The sequence below is a fragment of the Porites lutea genome, chromosome 3 (genome assembly GCF_958299795.1).
Source record: "Porites lutea chromosome 3, jaPorLute2.1, whole genome shotgun sequence".
Classification (NCBI taxonomy): Eukaryota; Metazoa; Cnidaria; class Anthozoa; order Scleractinia; family Poritidae; genus Porites; species Porites lutea.
In genome coordinates, this window is record NC_133203.1 from 40,904,875 (window position 1) to 40,914,204 (window position 9,330).

The following is a 9,330-nucleotide window of genomic DNA, read 5'->3' on the forward strand; positions in this document are numbered from 1 at the left end:
ACAATAGGGCATGGAAAATTGAGCTTAGACGCGCCAGTGCGCGAAGGGCGCGCAAGGAAGGAGGGAGGGAATAGGCCATTTTACAGTTATGGACGGAAGCGAGGCTGACGGTGACCTTGTTTTGGTACAAACCTTCATGCTTTATTATGTAAATCAAGTTATTCTTATGCTAACTAGTACTTTTCAGGGACAATTTCCATAACAAAGCAAAGGAGGTTTGTATCAAAATAAGGTCACCTTCAGCCTCACATTCACTCGAAGGCTAGGGTACTAAGTCCACAACTGTAAAATGGTCTATTTACAAACTTGTATACGTTTATGGCTGCTCCCACAAGAACGATATTACGAAACTTAAGCAGGGATGACGGCGACTTCAACGAGAACGACCGTGATCAAAGCAATGGGTTTGTATTAGCAAAACAACAACTTTGCGCGTTTATCACGCTTTTTGCTACATTGCATTGCCGTCACTGCACCACTACGACGTGAAAACGACATGAAAATGCGACTACGACTTTCTTTTCTTTTCGTGAACTTCGATACAGCTTTTTAGAATTCAACTCCAGAAAAAAACTGCCAACATTATTTTGACCATATGCATAGGTGAAATAAGCGCGATAAAGTTTGAAGCAGCTCAAATTCACTTTTGAAGCGACGTTTTCGCAGCCGTCGCCGTCCATTGAAGCTCCTTATTTAAGGATACAGTTGAATTTCCTGTAAGCGGCTGCCCAAAATGCAAAATATACACTGGTCACTTACAGGAGGTGGTCGCTTACGAGAATCGAACCAACAGGGTTAGTTAGTGAGAAGAGATCCCAACACATCCACCTTTCGGCAGATAACTTAGTGCGTGCACTTTCAATGTAACGTATACATGTAGTTCCATGTTGTCACTGAAAGCCATTCTTCGTATATTCTGAGTGGCCTAGAAAATGGAGAACAATGATGGAGACCACACCTTATGTCAAGTGGTTGCTTAAAAGAGGTTAAAACAATGGAAAACTATAAAATAGTCGGGTCCAAAAGTGTTCGCGGTCGCTCATGAGAGGTGGTCATTTTCGAAAGGGCATTGTTAGGGGCTGCTTACATGGAGGGAGGAGGATCCTGGCACCAGGAAGATTCTAAAAAATGCAGATCTGTTCCAGCACTATTTTTTTTTGTATTCAGTTTACATGCAAGTTGTACTTGTCCCTAGAACTAGGATCTTCCTAGCTGAGAGATAGGAAGAACATAGTACCAGGACGATCCTAGCACTTGGGACCAACAGAACAAAAATGGCGGCAGATCGTTCAATGAGTTATCTTAATCTTTAATTTCTTCTCTACTGTTAACCACAAAGACAGAAATTTGTAAACTCAACGAAAAACTGTTCTTCCTGGTGCTAGGATCTTCCTTCCTCCATGCAAACAGGGTTTCGACTGGGAAAGTTTTTGTGTTTTTTCCGACGCGCCTTATCGAAGCTAAATGTAGAGTCGGGCCTAAGAATTCATTCTTAAACGGTCTCTATTGAAGTTCAACAGCATTATCTGATGACCTAGGCACGCAAACTAATTTCAAAGCCATCTGCACGGAGAGGCTGTGATACAGAAGGCATATTCGTGCAATTTCTACGGTACAAAAGTTTCAGTTCATCATCATAAATGTTAGTCAAGTATATTTTAAACTGACATAAAATAAGTAAACTTCTTGCACGTAGCTTTCAATATGTTTGAATACAGATTCTTTTTTGATACCCTTTTGCCCTTTGGGGTAAGCTTTTCGGAAGACAAATAAAGTCATATTTTATGTCTACTCGTTTCAAAGTAAGCACTTTAATTGTTTACTTTTAATTTTCTTCCGCCTTTCTTACCTAATCAAGGAGTAAACATACGAGATTTTGCTCAGTGATTTTCTACTTTCCCTGTCGTAACCCCTTTACGTACATAGTTAAATGTAAGTGTTCGTAATGCGAAAAGTACTTAAAGAAGACATTTAAGTTCTGAATGAGACCACAGACAAACCCACAAAAGTGGTTTGTACTGTAGTCAATTAGGTTAATTAACTGGGCTGGCCGTATAAGACGCCTTCTGATTGGCCCAGCAATAGTTTGCTTCACATTCTCGTTGGTTTGAGCGTGTACCACGTGCACATACGTGAAATCAAAGGCATTTGTCAAGGCATAATTAAAAACAACAAAGCGATTCTTCAAAACTGAGTGTGAAAAACTGCAGCAAACGTGAACTCTCTGCTCGCCAAGTCAACGTTTTCCTTCAGACTATAACAAACACACCGCAACTTTTTTGCTGGATTTGCTCAGAACTAAATAGAAAAAGGAGAATCAGTCTTTCTCGAATTCTACTTAGAGCAAACAGTTCATCATGGAGCGGGGGCGAAAGATTTCCAATCATAAACCATTAAGGTTAGTTGTGTGTAAACAATTACCCTGTTGTTAACTGGTTATAGTGCTTATAAAAAAGTAATGTACGGGGACCAGGGTAACAGTAATTTGCCTTGTGTCAACTGGCTTTTCGCGTTAGAGCTAGACATTGTGCGGAGATCGTTGCAAGATTTCATGAAACTAAAGGGAATACACAAATACCTCTGTGAATTCTGAAGAATTCGAGCGATCCGTTCATCCAAGACTAAACTACAGAAATTGTAGCTTGAGAAACATTTTTGGTACCAGATGGGTCCAGATGTTTTTCAAACTTATCCTGCCTCTAGGTAGATTATTTAGTTTGATAGTAACATAAACAAAGCGCTCTTGACGTCGACCCCTAAAGGAACATGTTTAGCCGGGGAGCGTTCAGTTGATTGCATTCGGGATTAAGAATGCGTAGAAAGATTATTCACTCGCATCCACAGAAATTTTAGAAGCGCTCAGTAGGATGCAAAATAAGTCTGACTATTAAACAGCATGTCTGAGTCGCGCCGGAATTGAAACTTTGCAATAACTGTTATACATGCATTGTGCGATGCACAAGCAAGCTGCTTCATCTTCTGTTCTTCTAAATAATTCTCAGCGAACGTGCCCTTTTATTGTTCGTTGGTTAAATATCAAGACTTTAGATCCGTTTAAAACTCTTTCCGGCTGCAGTCTTCCTATTGACAGTCAAGACAGAAAATGAGATCGGTGCTTTAAATAAGAGATTAACGCTAGAGATAGCACTTCGCTCAAATCCAAACTCTATTCGGTGGCAATCTATTGGTGCTTGTTACCTTTAAATTAATAATAATGTGCCAAGAGAACCAATTGTTTTTCTCTTGGCTGCTGTTAAAAGTTTAAAATTAGTAAAAACTCTCCAATACTTATTATTAATAATTACTGCTATGATTAGTTTTTACGACTAGTAATGAAAATATCTTAAGATTAATTAACCTATGCACCTCTTCACTAATAACAGAATTGTTTCCTTTCAAAGACGAGCAGCAATGACATGACCTGGAGCTCTAAATAAAATACTGAGTGTTATCACGAGTTGTCAAATAGCGATATTTCCTTGTTCTTCTTCGTGCGGTATTTACTTGGCAATCGTGTAACATAGTCTATTGTAAGACCTCGGGATGATCCCGATAGATACTTAGCGACATCTTTTCTCTACCAATATAACTTCCACAGTTAGATCTGTTTACAATAAAAGGAGTCCTAGACAAGGAAATAAAGGAAAGATGTTATGCTTTGTTTAACATAGACGACCGTCTCAAAATCGACGAGAAAGCGATTAGTAAAATAGATCTTTAAAAAAGTAGTGTGAAGTTAAGCCGCGAAGATTTCACTTGTGGCGCAATCATTCTTTGATTATTAGCTTCGTCTTGCCGAAACATTTCGACAAAGTTCAAAAGGTACAAAATACACAGAAAAAGAAAAGAGTTTTCATCGCTGTAAACAAAGTTTTATTGTGTTTTCAAACTCGAGAGAACAATTCAATTCAATTAACGGTTTGTAGTAAGGGCGCTCGCTGGGGATTTAATAATCTTCACTGCTTAACATTTGCATATGAAAAGACCATGTAAGTTCGACCAGTAAACGCTATGAAAATTTTCATTAATTACTCATAACTTCTTGAAATCGTCTAAAAGAAATATCGGCTGGAATTGAAACTCCGACTGGCGAGATTTGCCCCACGTTTCGACTGAGATAACGATTTGGTTTCATCGAAAGGTAAGTAGATAGTTACCTAGTGGCTAATATAAAGCTATTGTCTCTTATGGATTAAGCCCGCGCCGGCCTCTTTAACTAACGAAATGGTCTCAAATTAGTCTAATCTCTTTCTATTTTTGCTTTTGACCTAACCTTTGGAATGCAGAAGCGGCTTTGAAGACACTTCAAACAGTGCACGAAACGAGGTTTTGTAGATTACTACAAAAAGGGTTCGTTTATTGCTGTCTCTCGTTTGAAATAAATCATGCATATACAGATTAGTTCGGTTTGTTTGGCCACCTTGCATTTGATAGAGACAACTCATGAACGTTTCTTTAACCAATGTTAGTCGTATTTTTTGAAGTTCATACTTTTTAAGTTTCTTTTTAAACGTTTCGTTCAGTTGAAAACAAGGATTAAATTGATTGCCAGAGATTAACACAATTACCTCAGTATTTGTCTGTATGTATTACTTACTGTTAACTTAGGAGAAAATAAAAAAACATATTTTATGAAAAATTATATTCCTTAGTTAGAATTTAGGAAGCGTGAAAAACACGAACTTGAGGCTGGAATTCTCGAGTCACCTTCGCCGATTTATAAGAATTAAAAACAACGAAAATCGAATTATTGTAAATTGGCAACGATTGAATTAAAACTTAAAGTGATTAGCTATGATCAGGAAATAACTAATAGAATCTTATTAATGATTTTGTCAGCACCCAGGTGTTTAAAACAGCATTGCTGTCTGCTAAAGTACAGTGTTTTAGCGGTTGTTCGCCGCACTCCGATCGAAGGGAAATAAGATTGGTACAATTATAGCTTCATGACATTGAAAGGAGAGAAATATCTGCCCCATTTTACAAATAAATGAAATCTATAGATTATAAAGCAGGAGACAAGTCTTTGTGTTGTTTACTGTCGATGAGCTGTGAATAATTTCGATCTCAATTATTGGCTCGTCCCTCATTGGCCAATTCAGTGGGTTGTATGTTCGACCGGAAAAGTTTGGGTTCGATTTGTGGACTAGCTAGATGGGGCGTGAGGCAGCTATTCCCGAGTTATGGCCTAAACTTTTTTCCGGAATTTCCCCCCAAAAGCTCTAAAATTCTTTTAGTAATGTCTGAAATTCTCCAAAATCTTTCTAAAATTCCCGAAATTTCTTAAAAAATTTTGTCTTTTATGTAGCAATGGCCTCTTTTGGTGAAAAACCGCTGATAAGTTGTAGTGTAGATGTTGTGTGGATGACTCTGGGTAGGTACGTGATGTAACCATCATAAAGTGGTCAGCTAATAATGTCAAACCACTATATGATGGTTACACTACGTACTTACCTGACTCTGATGAAAAACCGCTGCTTTGTTGCGCTCAGTGGACAGTGCTCTAGACGCACACGCTGTAGCAATGTGAGCGGACTAAACCCTTTGGTCGGTAGAAATAATCAAAAAGAAAAAAAAAACCGTTTCGTCAACGTTTTCCAGTGTCTGTGTAATGTTGCCAAAATGTCGAGTGAATGTTCAAATTGCTCTTAAATTCTCAAAATTGTCGATTTTTTCTATGGCTGTCTTTTTTAAAACCTATTAAATCTTGTCTTCGCATCATTTGAATTCCAAAAAGAAATGATCCTGTATGTTTTTGAAGACGCATTGAAACTGTGCTTTACTACCTTCAAGTTTTGTTACGCGGATGGCAAGGATGGACGTGGATGCATGGAAACTGAATGAATTGGGTCAAGTGAGGTCAGGCCTTAGAGTGGTTTTCGTTTGAGTGTCGTAAAACCAAAACCAAAGTAATTACTCTGGCCAATCACATAGGACACAGACAATACATTGAACCAATCAAAACTCGAAGTAATTACATGTGGCAGACGCAAAGCGCGGGAAAATCGTGCGAGCGCGTCACAATTGACTTTGGTTTTACTTCTGATTGGATGAAAAGGTGGCGCGAATCTTTTAAGCCAATCGCATCGTGTAGAAAGTGCAAAACCAATTACTTTTCGACACTCAAATGAAAACCGCTCTAATAGCAAGAGATAGTTCAAAGGCCCAAAGTTAAACTCCTTTGTCCAAAATGGTAGCAATACTACATTTTAATGTAGTTTGGCTTTACCTCCATTGCATCGGCAGAATCCGTGGAGCCTGACTAAGTACCCTGAACGTTGGCGCTGAGGGTTATTATAATATAATATATAGACTTAGCCAGGGGCTAAAAGCGAAGCTCTCGATAATATACATGTATATCTAGTTTGCATGTTCTTCCAACAAAAAATGTCTCCATTGTTTTTATTCTCGCTCTAGCTCTGTCGCTCTTTTTCTGATCTCGTTGAGCTTCGCTGGTCTGTCTCTCTCTATATATTCCAAATTTGTGGACATGACAATTAATCTAAGCTTAACACTTTAGACAACACGGAAACAGAAACAATTTCCGCTTACTGTTTTCGTCTTTATTGACTCTTAAGCTGTCGCTGCTTCACAAGACGCAGGTGGCTATGCGATTTCCCACTAAAATAATGTCCAATTACATTTGGGTTGCCATACCGGTTTTACATTGATATCTCTGTGGTGCGGACGGACGGGCGGACGTACGGTCTCGTGACTACCAAAAGTTCTCGGATGGGTAGATTAACCACATTTTCTTAGGGTATGGGGCTACGCTAGCGTTCGCGCGCGCGTGGAGGTCCGCTATGAAGACAAAAGGATAACTCAATTTTCCATAAGGAGTGTTTTTGCACATTGTTGTGTTTAGTGACAAATCTGTAGGTCGCGCGAGCAATGTAAAATGTACGATTTCAATTTGTGTTCTGAGCGACGGTGTGTTTGTTGGTTTTATTTCGAAACAATATATAGGAAGACTATTATAACATTCACTTTTGTTTTTCTTTTTTTTTTTTGTGATATCCGCTGGGAATAATCAAGCTCTGGGACTGAGTCTTATCAACCTCAGCCCTTGGCTTGTAAGTTAACTCTTATCTCGACTTTGATTACCCCCAGATGATCACAAAAACCTCATCCATGAATTTGTTTATATCCACCTCACTCGACTCAAACTCCGACTCCAGCTCTTAGGCTGAAGGGATAATCGGTGGCGTAGAGGCGGATAAGAACACACCTCATAAAGTTGTTTTGACGGCTGAGGTGACCTGAAATGCAATCGCTTCTAAACTTCCGTACAGCCTATTAAATGTTTGCAATATTACACTTCCCGTCTTGGCTACAGTCAGAGTTATCAAGTCATTTGACGCTGGGGTTACAACAGTTTTACAAAACGTTCAACACCCATAGGTATACACTACAGTGGAAAGACTTTCAATATAAATCAGAAGAGTGCGCTTGTGGTGAAAGCAAGCGGAAGCTTAAAGCGTAGAAGAAGCCTTTAAGGTTGTGTTTGTTTTATGCGGCTTTTTCTATTGACGCTGAGAGAAACTGTTAATGAGTCCTTAACAGCAATTAAGCGCAGTGTTGCCTCTTATTGTGATGAATAAATGAATGATAAACTCTGTCTTGTTCTATAGATATTGGCTTTAATTAGTCTAATTGCATTAGTCCTAGCTGAATCATTACAGCCACACACTGTAGTGCGAAGTTGCTTCCAGAGGGCGAAGCATTTGTCTCAGCAATGTTGTTGCTTCTCGAATTCTCAGTTACATTAGAGTCTACGTTAATAGTTACTTTATTTCTAACAAGTGAGTGACAAGAGGCCTTAAGGTTGTTTTGGGCGCAAATTAAAAGACGTCAATTGTTGCTACCATTCAGCGATGTTTGCTCATCGTACGCACCTCAACGCGCAAAAAAGGACAAACGTGTCTCTATTTGAAAACCTGCCAGCTGGTCATAAGTGCTAAGCAGTTCTATTTCTGTCTCGAGTTTCTTTTGTGTGCACGCAATGTTCTGTTGACTTAGTTAATGCAAGCTATAAGAACTCAGTGACCAATTGGATGACGTCAATACTGTTCTTATTGTAAATATACATGCGCGGGTTGTTTTAATTACAAAGAGGACAAAATCGGAAAGAAATGGAAATTCGATTTGTTTTGAAAGGCTGTGCAATCCTAGAAAAGCCCGAAGCAATGGAGCTACGATCCTTAGTAATCCAATGAATTGGAATTTTCCAAAAGTTGTAACTCGAGCGAAGGATAAAAGTTAAGGTAAGTTATTGGCAACACTACTAGAATCTACATACGGAACAGAAGGTTTTTCGATGTTTGGTCTTGTTTACTCTGGCAATGCATTCCTTTAGAGCTAACGTGAAATTATGTTACTCTAAACTTAAAATCACGACTTTCTTGCATCATAGAGGTTGTAAGAGCTTCTAGGAACTGTCTTCCAGCCAACATGGCTTTGTGGGCGTAACATCTTTTGAAGCGCGCTTTTATCTCTGAGCAACTAAGTTACTCTTGTTTTCCTACTCCATGCCAGCGAGCAAGAACTTGTATGTTTTTCCCTTTCGTGACCCAGTACAACTAACAATTTATTTCAGTGTTACGATTGTTTCTCGATGATTTCGAGTTTAAAATGGAATCATGAAAGGAATTTCATAGTGGCAGCCTTAGAATTAAAGCTGTAATCCTAGAGCCCCGATCAATTATTGCACGATACTTATCTCCTAGTTTCACATATTTGATAGTTTCTCGTTTGACAAACAACATTATTATTAGTCACTCGTCCTTTGTTTCCTGTTAGACTTCAAATTACAACGAGACTATCTCGATAGCACTGGACATTGGCCCGAATGAAGATCTCACATTTGTACCCGTCTGTCACAACACTGACTGAGAAACTGTAAAATCAAACAGATTAGACTGACCTTTGCAGAAAGTCAGTTCTCAAAATAATTTGTTTTTGTTATTCAAGTGAGAGTCAAGTTCTGCAGAGCATTAGACAAATTTTACAATCGCCAAATCTATCGACTGAACTTTTATGTTAGGGTTCCATGCGACAAGATGGCGACCTGGTTGTAGATTCTCTGTTTTCGAAGCGTTAACTTATTGGTGTTATTACAATTGGCCGGTTTTATGGTTTGTTATTATACGGCAAGGGGAGATATAGCAATGCCACCCAAAAATCAACATCCCGCAGAAGACGGCCGACTATTTCATGAAAGTCTACATTGGAGTGGAAATAGAATAGGGGTTAAAATTAGTCCTTTTCGATTCTTGAGTATCAAAGCATCCTCTGCATTGATCCTGAGGTGAAGAAGACATTCTTAAATTA